The following is a 13,218-nucleotide window of genomic DNA, read 5'->3' as shown; positions in this document are numbered from 1 at the left end:
GGTTGTCTCATTGCTTTAGCCCCATTTGTTGGGAAAGCTCTCCTTCCTCCATTGAGTTTGTTTGTGCTTTTGTCAAAGTCAATTGAGCATATTTGTGTGTTTTGCTCATTTTTAGTTGAGATGTTCATCTTTTTCTATTGAGTTTAAGAACTTGTCACATATTCTGGATACAAGTTCTTCACCACAAATGTAATTTGTGATAAGTTGTGAAACATTTTCTCCCAGTCTGTGGCTTATCTTCTCATTTTATTAATGGTGTCTTTTGGAGCACTCGAGTTTCAAGTTTTAACTAGGCCCAATTTATCTGTTTTCATGTGTAGATCCTGCTTGTGATATGTTATTTAAGAACCTTTTGCCTAACTACCCAAAGTAAGAAAAAATTTATCCTATATTTTCTTATAGAAATTTCAATTTTAACTCATATAGTTTAGCTCTTTAATTTGAGCTGATTCTCTATATGGTGTGAGATGTCTAAATCAGTCTCTTTGTTTCTTGTATTCTTTTGCCCACCTGATCAGAGCTAACTACAGCTTCAACTCTTGGGCTCAAGTGATGTTCCTGCCTCAGCCTCCTAAAGCACCAGGATGACAGGCACAAACCACTGGACACTGCTGTCTCTTTTACATTAAGTTGTTTGGTTGTGTCTAAACCATTTGTGGAAAATACTATTCTTTTCCCATTGCATTACCTAGGCAACTTTGTTGGAAGTCAACTGAAAAAAATGTAAGAATGTCTTTCTAGATTCTCACTGCTGTTCATCGATCTTTATGTCTCTCAGTTGTACACTATCTGGATTATTATCGTTTTATATTATGTTTCATTTTTTTTCAAAATTGTGTTGGTTCTTCTGCATCTTTTGCACTTTCATAAGCATTTTAGAATTATTTTGTCAGTCCCTAGAAAATGTCTGCTGGGATTTTGATAGACATTGTGTTGAGAGACATTCTGATAGACAGATTGGTTTGGGGAGAATTGCCATCTTAACAATAGTATTGAGCTTTCCAACTCACATCTCTCTATTTATATAGACCATTCATTTATGTCAGGAATGTTTTGTGTTTTTCAGTATACAAACACTACCCTCTTCCTAAATTTATTCATATTTCATGAGTTTTGTAAATGTTGTAAAAAGAAATTTTAGATTTTCATGGCAGTTCTAGAGAAATAGAATTGATTTTTGTGTACTGGTTTTGTATCCTATGGGCTCTTCTGCACTCTTTTCTTAGTGCTAGCAGGCTTTTATCTGCATGTGAATTCTACAGACAGAATCATGTCATCTGTGAATGGAGTTTTTTATTCCTTTTTGATCTGAATGATTTTAATATTTAATTTTCACCTTTTTCCTTATTGTACCAGCTAGGATCACTAGTACAATGTTAAATAGAAGTGATGAGAGAGGACATCTTTGCTTTGATCCTCATCTTAGGGGAAAGCATTCCGTCTTTCATCATTTTACATGATTTCAGCTATGGGTTTTTCACAGATGCCCTTTATCAGAGTGAGGACGATCCCTCCATTCCTATTTTGTTGAAAGTTGTAAACATGAGTGGTGTTAAGATTTTTGTCAACTGTTTCTTCTGCACCTAGTGAAACATTAAACCAATCTTGCATTCCTGGGATGAATCCCATTGGTCATGGAGTATAATCCTTTTTATATGGTTTGTTATGTTTGCCAATGTTTGTTAAGGATGTTTGCATTTATGCTCATTGGTGATACTGGTCTGTGGGCTATTCTTTTCTTGTGAGTCTTTGTCTGACTTTGATATTAGGGTAGGCCAGTTCCACAAATGATCTGGAAGACTTCCTTCCTCTCCTGTTGTCTGAGACTGCTTTTGAATGATTGCCTTATTTAAATATTTGATAGAATTTAACACTGAAAATATCTGGGCTTGGGCATTTCTTTGTGAGAAGGTTTTGAAATTACTGATTTAGTGTAGAGTTTTATTCAGATTTTCTATTTATTCTGGAGTGGCTTTTGGCAATTGGTATTTTTTATGAATTTATCTATTTTACCTAAGTGGTCTAACTTATTGGCATAAAGTTGTTCCAAGTATTTAGTAATGCTTCTTAGTGTCTAAAGGATCATTAGTAATATTCTCTGTTTTGTTCACAATTTTGGTAATTTATGTCTCATTTCTCATAATGCCAGTTTTGACTTTGGAAGTGAATAAAACTGTTTTTCATTTTATTTGGATATTCTTTACAGATTTTCCTGCACTACTGACTTTGCAGTAAAATTTAATTAGAAAAGAACTCAAATTTGTGGCCCCCTCTCTAGGAAGGTGTGGTGGGAGATGGTATCTGTGGCCGTGGTGGTCTCAGGGTGCAGAGGGTGGGCAGAGGCAGCCTCAGGTTGAAGAGTCTCAAGAAATCCCCGAGTCCTCACGGAAAAGAAGATCCATTGTCAGCTGCCAGGGTAGTGGCCTATGTGGAATCCCTGCTAGGAACCGGATAGGAAGGCCATACAGCCTCACTACACAGCAGCCCTGGGAGCTGAGTTTCCCGAGGCAAATGGACAGGCAGGATTGGGGTGGCCCAAGTGTAGGTCATGAGCCTGGGCAGGTTCTGGGGGTTAGGCGAGGCCGGACCTCCTCCAGCTTGGGGCTCCCTAGGGTGAGGTCAGGTGCAGAACCCGTGGTAGTCACGCAATTTGATGCTGGGCCTTCGAACCCCCGGGCTTCCTGATGGGCTTTCTAGTTAGGAGCTGCCTGCTCAGGGCTGGGAAGGGAAGAACCGTGAGCATCGAGGGAGTAAATGTTTTGTTTCTTGGAAAGAGTTGCTGATGTTGATGGAGTCACAGGAGGAGACTGGTGAGGGCTGGGAAAAGCAGGGTGGGAGAATCAATATGGGCATTGTCTTTTCGCTCTCTCTCTCTCTCTCTCTCTCCTTCCTTCTTCCCTTCCTTCCTTCCTTAACTCCCTCCCTCCCTTTCTCCCCCCCTCCCTCCCTCCCTCCCTCCCTCCTTCCTTCCTTCCTTCCTTCCCCCCCCCTTTTTTTCCCTGATCGAAGTCATAGCTTGAAATCTGGAGAGAGCGAGGAAGGAGTATCCCTAAGCGATACAAAGATTTCCCACTCAAACCTGATTTTTCTTTCCCCGCCCCACCTGCGCCCTCCCAGCCAGCCCCAGGAAGCCTCAGGCCCAGTGCCAACACCAGGTGGCGCCAACAAGACATGCAGGCACTTCGCAGTTGGGATTGTTTCTGGTCAGCTCGCGGGTCCCTGACAACGGGGGAGCCTGGACGCTGCAGCCAGGTGACCTGGATTCAAACTGCGGCCCTGATCTCATTGGCGCTTTCCCTCCTGGTGCCTCAGTTTCTTCAGCTGTGAAATAGTGAGGACATTCCTGCACTTACTTCCAGGGTGGGTTTCTCAACAGCAGTCCTATTAAGAGTTTGGGCCAGAGAATCCCTTGTGGAGGGCGCTGTCCTGGGCATTGTGGGAGGTATGCGAGAAGCACCCCACTGACCCCCTCCTGCCAATCCCCAAGTGACAACCGGAAATGCCCCATGCTTTTTCGGGTCTCCTTTGGATCTGGGAGCTGCGCTTAGGCATTTTCCCACCTGAAACTTGAGCTCATCTCTGCTTTGGTCCAAATAAGGCCTCTCTTTTTTAAAAAATGTTTTTTCTTTAAATATTGTATCTATCTTTTAAACAATCAATTTTCTTCCTTTATCTTTGCATTCAGTCAATCCTTCCACGCACTTTCTTTAGTATAATTTGAAATGTATCCATTCTAACTCTAGTAATTAGCATATCTAACTTGCATGGTAACTGCTTCTACCCCAGTGGAGCTCTGATTCCTTGAGTACAGGGAATGGAGTGCGTGTTCCTGATTCTGCTCTGGATGACATAATTCAATTTATTTTACTTTACTTGTCTATGATGTTGCTCTTCAGTTGTAAAATACAAATGTGGATGTGGCTTGAGTCACTGGGTGGTTTTATTTCTTTATTCACCTAATATTTATTGTGTACCTATGCAAGGCAGATACATGGCATGATATTGTTTCACGGATCAAACCACAGCAAATAGGAAACTATATTAAGGAAGTTATAGCCAGGTGTGGTGGCGTGTGCCTATAGTCCTAGCTACTTGGGTGGCTGAGGCAGAATTGCTTGAGGCCAGGAGTTTGAGGTTGCAGTCAGCTCAGCTATGAACACCATTGCATTTCAGCCTGGGCAACTGAGCAAGACCCTATCTCTGAAAAAAAGAAAACAGATGATGTAAGGTGTCTACATGTACTCTATGTCTCAGGAGACTCATGTCCTGTAATTTTTCTAAATCGTGTTTCTATGCGTTTTTTCTTTCTTTCTTTTTTTTTTCTTTTTTTTTGAGATGGCGTTTTGCTCTTGTTACCCAGACTGGAGTGCAATGGCATGATCTTGGCTCACCGCAACCTCCACCTTCTGGGTTCAAGCAATTCTCCTGCCTCAGCCTCCCGAGTAGTTGGGACTACAGGCACGCACCACCATGCCCAGCTAATTTTTTGTATTTTTAGTAGAGATGGGGTTTCACCTTGTTGACCATGATGGTCTCGATCTCTTGACCTTGTGATCCACCAGCCTCAGCCTCCCAAAGTGCTGGGATTATAGGCGTGAGCCACCACGCCCAGCCTTCTATGCATTTTTTTGGAAATGTTTGTGTGATATTTCTTTTTTATCCTTTTACTTTCAACTTTTCTGTATCTTCTACCAATAGTATGTCTTTTTGAAATAGTCTATTGTTGTTTATTTATTTATTTATTCTTGCCCCTCTGCATTATTTGCCTTGTAATTGGGGTGGTTGAGTCCATCATGTTTAATTGTTTAGTTGTTGCCTGGGTTGGGTTTAAGCCCACCTTGTCATTTGCTGTTTCTAGTATTACATCTTTTTGCACCATTATTTTTCTTTGCTTGCCTTTTCAGATTAATCAAAAACTTTTCATTATTTTACCCTGCTTAATAAGTGTTCTAATTACCCATTGTATTATCATTCCCTTAATCATCCAAGAAAGAATAATATTAATCTGTAATTTATCCTAACCAATTGGAAACCGTAACTTCCCTTTCACATACCTGTGCAGATAGCCCAGGAGAGAATTGGTGCTCTGGCTCTGAGACACCTGCGACACGGGGGGGCAGGGGGGTGAAAGCAGGAGAGTCATTGGATGATGAAGCTGTAGCTGCAGAGGCATCCAGGCCCCTCACCTGCACTCCTCGTAGATGTCTCCTCCACTGAATGCCTGCGATGCCCTCTCCTCCGTATGTTCCTGCCAGAGTCTCCCCGTCTCCACTGACAGCAGTGCCACCCTTCTACACTCACAGTCTAAAACTATGGCTGTCCTTGATTCTTCTTTCTCAGATCACAGATATAATTTATTAGCAAATGCTATGATGCAGCCACAATCCCATCACTTCTCATTATTTCCACTGCTGACACCCAGGTCAAGATAACTGACATCTCTATCCTGAAATGCTACATACCTTTCCCACTGTTTTCTCTACTGCCTTGCTTGTCACCACCTCTCAATTCTGTTCTCAGTAGAGCAGCCAGAGAGAAGGTTTTAAAGAATAAGTCTTACCATGTCCCATTTTTCAAAACTGTTCTCTAACTCCCCATCTCACTCAGAGCAAAAGAGAAAACCCTGCCCACACCCTCCAGGCCTGTCTGCTGTGGCCACACCTCAGAACTCATCTCAGTTACTCCGTCCAGCCCTTCTGGCCTCTTCCCACTTCCCAGAACACAGACACCTTCCTGCTCTAGTGCATTTGCATGGGAGTCTCCCTGCCTGGAAAAAAACTTTCCTAGACATCCTCATAGATATCTCCTCACATCCTTCAAATCATTCTTCAAGACCTAGAAACATTTTCTTTGCTCCCTCTTGAATCACATCAGGGTGATCCAGAAGTACTACAAGGTATTCCACTCTGGCCCTCAGGCCTTCAGCAGCTGCTCCTACATGAGTGGGCCTGGTGCCCACATCAGCTCCATGAGCTTCTCCTAAGTGGGCACAGTGTCAGCAGCTTTGGGGGTGACTTGGACATGGCAAGGGTCTGGGTGGAGGCTGTGGCAGGGCTTGTGGAATGGGGGCATCATAGCCACCATGTTCAACAAGACCCTGCTGAGCTTTCTTAAGCTAGAGGTGAACCCCAACACACAGGCCATGTACACACAGGAGAAGGAGCAGATCAAGACCCTCAACAACAAATTTGCCTCCTTCATCAACAGGGTACAGTTCCTGGAGTGGTAGAACAAGATGATGGAGATCAAGTGGAGCCTCCTAAAGCAGCAGAAGATGGCCCAGAGGAACATGGACCACATGATTGAGAGCCACATCACCCTTCAGCAGCAGCTGGACATTCTGGGCCAGGAAAAGCTAAAGCTGGAGGTGGAGTTTGGCAACACATGGGGCTGGTGGAAGACTTCAAGAACAAATACGAGGATGAGATCAATAATCATACAAAGATGGAGAATGAATTTCTCCTCATAAAGAAGGATAAGGATGAAGCTGACATGAACCAGGTAGAGCTGGAGTCTCACCTGGAAGGGCTGACTGACAAGATCAACTTCCTTCAACAATTGTGTGAACAGGAGATCCAGGAGCTGCAGTCCCCTATCTGACACATCTGTGATGCTGTCCATGGACAATATCCGCTCCCAGGACATGAATAGCATCATTACTGAGGTCAAGGCCCTGTAAGAGGAGATCGCCAACCACAGCCAGGCTGAGGCTGAGAGCCTGCACCAGATCAAGTAGGAGGAGTGACCGGTTCCAGCTGGAAAGCATGGGATGACCTTTGTCACATGAAGATGGAGATCTCAGAGATGACCTGGGACCTCAGATGGCTTCAGGCTGTGATTGAGGGCCTCAAAAGCCAGTGGGCCCCTCTGCAGGCCATCATCATAGATGCCAGGAAGCATGAGGAGCTGGCCATTAAGAAAACCAAGCTGTCCATGCTGGAGGCCACCCAACAGTGGGCAAAGCAGGATGTGGTGTCACAGCTGTGCCAGTAGCAGGAGCTGAGGAACACCAAGCAGGCCCTGGACATCGAGATTGCCACCTACAGGAAGCTGCTGCAGGGCAAGCAGAGCTGGCTGGAATCTGGGATATGAGTATCCATAGGAGCACCACCAGTGGCTACTCAGCTGAGCTTGGCCTACAGCGGCCTCACAAACCCTGACCTCAGCTACAGCCTGGGCTCCAGTGTTGGCTCTGGTGGGGGCTCCAGCTCCTTCAGTTGCACCAGCACCACCAGGGCCATGGTTATGAGGAAAATAAGACCATTAAGAGCCATGGTAGGAAGCTGCTGTCCAAGTCCTCGAATGTGCTGCCCAAGTAAACTGCCACAACAGCCTCTCTCAATCTACCCCTTCCTGTGACTGCCCCAGAACCTGTGGGGGAAGGCACTGTGCAGGGGAGCATAGGGAACAGGGGATCCACCTGAGGCTCAGCCCTCGCCCTCAGCCCACCTGTGGGGAGTGTATCCCACTGCCTGGGATACACTCACTTGCACATGCTTTCAGCTTCAAAATAACTGTGTGTCTGCGTGTGTGTGTGTGTGTGTGTGTGTGTGTGTGTGTGTGTTTCCAAAATAGAGCCACAATTAGCTCTGCCAACTCTGAAAACAAATCTTTCTTTGAAGGTCACATTTGAAAGGAGGCCCACACTGACCACATAGTACAACAGCCACCTCCCTGTCCCCACAGCCCACACTCTGCATCACACCCCACAGCACTTGCCACCTTCTAAGACGAGCATTTTCCTTCTTTACTCTGCTCGTAGTGTATCTTACGTCTGCCTCTTCTCCCTAGAACATATGAACCATAAGGCCAGAAATTTCTCTGTTTTTACTTTAAAGATGTTTTCCAAATGTAAGAACAGTCATTTACCTAGCAGACAACAAATGTCAGTTCAATGAATGATCACCATAGAGCACCTCCCTATTCTAAAGGCAATAACTTTATTAATGCAGCCTCAGGCCAAATGCTGTTTTGTGGCAGCTACAGCACAACATCCTCTCATGCTGACATAAGAGCCACCAGTGCTTTTGTCACCAATGCTGCTTGTGTGTCCCCCCTCCCCTCATCCCTCCTCCCACACCAACCCTGCACACAGCAGCACACAATCATATGTCTCTCTTCAGGAAAGACAATCCTAGGATTCTAAGTCCAATTTTCCAACTGTGTATAAATCTAAATTGAACTCTGTTTTACAAATCCATGGGTTTGGATTGGAGCCTACATTAGGATCACTACAACTCAGGGCAGAAAGAAGAGTAGAAGAGAGAGCAGAAGGAGTTCCAACAGAAAGTTACCTATGATTAGAAACTTTGGGTCCCCTCTTCTCTGCAAATTTCAGAATCTGGTTCCTGTAAGAATGCTCGTGAAAAGATGGAAAATACAATCCAGGAAAGAGCCCTGGATGGGGGGCAAGCACTGGACGGGTCTGAAAACTCAGTCTCTTGATACCACAAGGACTTCTGTGTGCAGGGACTGCCCTAAATGACATTTGAGTCCCTGTGATCCCAAGTCCTGTTAGGACAAGGGTCTACTGAAGGACCAAGGCCATTGGAGCAGCAAAGATAACCCAGCTGAGCAGTGACCACATAAAGCCCACAGTGGACTGAGCTCCCACTGCCCACAGCCCCATCTACTCTCCTCCCCTGCAACAGAGCAGTAGAAGAAACACATAGAAGGTTCTCAGGTCTTCCATTTATTTTGTCTCTTAAATTTTAGTAATCTCCTCCTTTAATTAACTCATCAACCTCCCATGGCAAGAATTTGAAGAAGTAAATTTATACTCAGATTCTAATTTTCATAAGGAAGCAGGAAGTTGCAGCTTAGTACACCACGAAGATCGGACAGAGATAAAGACATCCAAGTCCCATGTCTCTGGAACATGAAGGATCATTGGGTAGAAACAACATGGGGCAGTGCGGGGAAGAGGGCCGTGGAGGACATGGGGGTGGACTGGTCCCCCAGCTTCTCACAATATACTAACAGGGATGAAGACGCATTTGGACACCTTTGCAGAAAGAGAATTCAGGGTACTCAAAGTCACAAGAGGGAGGCATAAACAAATCTTGCTTCTCAGTCCCACACAAGACGGCTATCTCACACTATAGAGAAAATATTCATGAACAAATTCATATTAGTCACAGTGAGAGGTGACACTTTGAACCGCCCATCGCATACTCAGGACATCCAAGTCAAATAACCCCTATAGCACAACCACATTCCCTCTGTTCCCCACAATACCCTACTTACATCAGGGCCCCTGCCCCCAAGGGTCACCTTTATAAGTTATGAGAGACACACCAAAGCCCTGGGCAGTGTCAACGACTGGGGTAGAAAACAAACAGGACCTGGTCAGAGGCCACAAGAGATGCAGCTAGAGGAGGAACTGCAGGCTGGGACATCTTCCCCTTGGGCTCCCAACAATATCCCAATGATCGCAGAGTTCAGTCCCCCTTATACTTACTTGTAGCCTGAGAGTAGCTCTCTCTGTTTCTATCTGTGGGAAGAAAATGTCCTGTGAGAGGCCAGAAAGGAGGCAGAGCCATAAGGCCCTAGAGCAACCCCCTAGTCTTTGATCCCAGAGAAGTTTCCAGAAATGTATAACTGCAGATCCAGGGCAGGATCAGAAAATAAGAAAGCAGGTGTAGGTCCTGGACCAACTGTCCTCCTAAAGTATGTCCTCAGCAGGGACCTTCCCCTGAGATTTGTGACTGTTGTCAATCAGGTCCCCACCACCACAGTCTTCGAAGTTAAGAATCTGTTGTTCGTTTGCTTTACAAATGAGTAAGTGTCACACAGGGTACCCAGCTGGGTAGGCCCATGTGTGTGGATGATGCTTTCCAGTAATGAGACAGGGAACACTTCTACCTGGGCTTGAAACCCCCACTAGGACAAGAAAACTCAGACCCCACTCCTCACCACTTCCCTACCTGAGATCTTCTTCCTCCACATCACACAGTGACCACAGATCCAAGGACAACCAGTCCAGCAACCATGCCCATGATGGGGACAGTGGGCTGGGAAGATGGCTCTGGAAAAGGAGGGGAAGTGAGGGGTCCTGATCACCAGGTCTCAGCCCTGACCCTGCTGAAGGGTTCCAGAAGGGCTCTTGCTTTTCCTCAGAAAAAACAAGACCTCTCATCCTCCCCTTTACCCCATCTCACTCCTTACCCAATCTCAGGGTGAGGGTCTCTGGCAGCCCCTCGTGCTGCACATGGCACGTGTCACCACTCCTCCCCAGAAAGCACCACCACAGCTGCCCACTTCTGGAAGGTTCCATCCCCTGCAGGCTTGGTCTCCACAAGCTCTGTGTCCTGGGTCTGATCCTCCCCATCCCTCTGCCAGGTCAGCATGATCTCCACAGGGTAGAAGCCCAAGGTCCAGCACCTCAGGGTGGCCTCATGGTCAGAGATGAGGTGGTGGGCAACATGTGCCTTTGGAGGATCTGAGAAGAGTCAGAAAATTCAGACCCTTTGCACTCCTCATGGGACACCAAGCAGTGCTCATGTGATCATCCTGAGAATGAACAGGACACCTGGGATAATCTCTTATTCCTTGCAAAGTTCGAGTCTCTGAGGGGGAATAGGGACTTCTGACCTAAGTGGAGGCCGAGGGACTTAGAAGAGCTGGAATCAGAGCACCACACACATTGTGTGTGAGGCAGAGAAGAAGGCCTGAGAGCAAAAGTCACGGAGCCCAAGGTTGTTGCAGGGGTCAAAGGGGACCGCTGATCAGTGTTCCAGGGACTGTCTTTCCTTCCATTCCCTCAAAGACTTCATCCCTTAATTGTCCCAGCAAGCAAAGCGGATACTCAGAGACAATCTCTGGTACAGGATCCGGAAACCAGGAGGATTCTTCCCACTCAGGACTAGAGGGAGGGCGATATTCTAGCATTGGTCCCATTTTCCTCCCCTACTTGTGCGAGGCGAGCCCGGGAGATCTACAGGAGATGGTGAAGGCGCCCCATGGCCCCTGGTACCCGTGCGCTGCAGCATCTCATTCCCGTTCTCCAGGTATCTGTGGAGCCACTCCACGCACCCGCCCTTCAGGAAGGTGCTGAACTCCTCTGCATATTTCTCTGCCTCCCACTTGCGCTGGGTGATCTGAGCTGCTGTGTCCGCCGCGGTCCAGGAGTGCAGGTCCTCGTTCAGGGAGATGTAGTCCTTGCCGTCGTAGGCGTGCTGGTGATACCCGCGAAGGAAGCGTCCATCGGGTCCCACATCGCAGCCATTCATTCACTGGAGGGTGAGACCCTGGCCCCTCCCCCGCGGTCAGCCCCGCCCACCGAGTCCTACCACTTCCCGACGAACCTGCGGGGATTTTGGCCTAAACTGAAAATGAAACCAGGTAAAGGCGCCTGGAGTTCTCTCGGGTGGAGGATCTGGGCAGGTCCTGCAGTCTCGGGGCGGATCTCGGACCGGAGACTCGGGGAGACCCAGGCCCTCCGTGGGAGATGGGGAGGGGTCGTGACCTGTTCCCCCAGCCTGAGTCCCTCACCGATCTCGCTCTGGTTGTAGTAGCGGAGCAGGATCCGCAGGTTTACTCGGTCAGTTTGTGCGCTCTCTTTGACCTCCCGGTCCCAATACCCCGGCCTCTCCTGCTCCACCCTCGGCGCCCGCGGCTCCATCATTGGACTCTGGGCGTCGCTGTCAAACCACATGAACTGCGTGTCGTCCACGTAGCCCACCGCGATGTACCTGTATCGGGATTCCCCGCGGCCAGGCCGGGACACGGCGGTGCTCAAATACCTCAAGGAGTGGGAACCTGGGGACTAGGAGATGCTGAGACCCTCCCGACCCTCCTCCCAGCCTGGCTCCCTGGGTCCTGCGCCCCTACCGGGCGGCCTCTCGGTCCTCCCCGCAGAGGTCGTTTCCCTCCCGACCCCGCACTCACCCGCCTGGGTCTCGGTCAGGGCCAGGGCCCCAGAGAGCAGCAGGAGAAGGGTTCGTGGTGCCATGACCCCAACCTCAGTATTTGAGGAGAATCTGAGTCCCCGTGGGTGCATGGGGACTTTAGAATCAAGACCACGGCGACTCTGATTGGCTTCTCTAGAAACCCGACACCCAATGGGAGTAAGAACTGGGTACACGTCGTGAGTATCCACGTCCTGAGTATCCGAAAGAAGGACTCGACACAAGTTGGGAAAGAACAACTCTGTGGAGATGAGGAATCCCCAAACGCTGAGCATCCCCACCCCAGGCCTGAGCCATTGAGAGCCACGCCTGGGGCGCTGGGACTTCACTCAAACCTCCTCCTCCAGTGCAGGATGTGTCTCAGGGGCTCCCTGAGCCTTCGCCCCGAGGCTGAGAAACCAGGGAGAAAGCCTTCGCATGGAAGTCAATCTCTCTCCCTTCAATTTTCATCCCGGAATCCCTGTCTCTGGACTGAACTTTCTGCCTCTCTCTATAGCTGGACTCCCCTGGACTCTTTTGGAGGAAAACTCACTCCAGGAAGCTTGGCGCCAGAGATTGAGCTTGGACTGGGAATGGAGGTGTAGAGACAGTTTTTGTTTTTTTTTCTCCTCCTCCTCCTCCTCCTCCTCCTCCTTTCTTCTTCTTCTTCTTCTTTAAATGTGGCAAAGTTGTGCCTGAGTGTATGAGATAGAATAGAGAACAGTTTCCCTTTTATTAGCTGCAACGAACAGTAGAATCTTGGTAAGCTTTGAATGATCTGGAATCTTATGTGTAAAAGTTGTTACTTTGGTCCCTTGATACATAAACGTGTCTAAATAAATTACAACTGATGACTCACAGAGCTCCCAAGTTTTGCTTTCCCAGACTGTGTATCTGTGACTCTTGCTGTAGTTTAAAATTACCTTCATTCCATAGCCCTGAGTTACTGTGTGAGTCCAGGACACCTCCTCAATACAAACTAGCACACTGTGTTACTGTATGTTGCAACCAGGAGCCAGTACAGACTTCACCTCAGAGTCGCAAGTGTTCAGTGCAGTCACAATGCCGCCCACCAGTGCTCATACACTGCCTGTTTTTAGGAAGTAACCATATCTAAGTGGTGTGCATATTTTATTGGAACACTTAGTATGTGTTTAACACCTGAAACAAAAGCATAAAAAGCAGTTAGTTCTGAAGCAGTCCCACATAGGTTGATAAAGGCCAAATGCAAGGAACACCCTGCTAGGCTCTGTAGACAGATGTATTAAAAATCTAGAAAACTATGTGTTTAAACCTAAGAATTCTGTTGCTTTCCAATTCTTTCTCTCTG

At 47.4% G+C, this 13,218-nt stretch overlaps 1 non-coding gene and 1 pseudogene across 2 annotated transcripts in view; one reads left to right on the top strand and one right to left on the bottom strand.

Moving 5' to 3' along the window:
* Positions 1–13,218, top strand: part of LOC103792335 (large ribosomal subunit protein uL4) — a 521,713-nt gene that overhangs the window by 362,180 nt on the left and 146,315 nt on the right. The gene's annotated exons all lie outside the window — the stretch shown is intronic.
* On the bottom strand, positions 8,682–12,236 carry LOC144582072 (mamu class I histocompatibility antigen, alpha chain F-like; annotated as a pseudogene). Its single transcript, XR_013533893.1, has 8 exons — positions 11,890–12,236; positions 11,468–11,760; positions 10,976–11,249; positions 10,168–10,441; positions 9,927–10,027; positions 9,461–9,493; positions 9,247–9,321; positions 8,682–9,098 (listed from the first exon to the last, which is right to left on the bottom strand). The product of XR_013533893.1 is annotated as a mamu class I histocompatibility antigen, alpha chain F-like (transcript).

The sequence above is a fragment of the Callithrix jacchus genome, chromosome 4, assembly GCF_049354715.1.
Source record: "Callithrix jacchus isolate 240 chromosome 4, calJac240_pri, whole genome shotgun sequence".
NCBI classification, from domain to species: Eukaryota; Metazoa; Chordata; class Mammalia; order Primates; family Cebidae; genus Callithrix; species Callithrix jacchus.
This window is presented reverse-complemented; position numbering and strand designations above follow the sequence as displayed.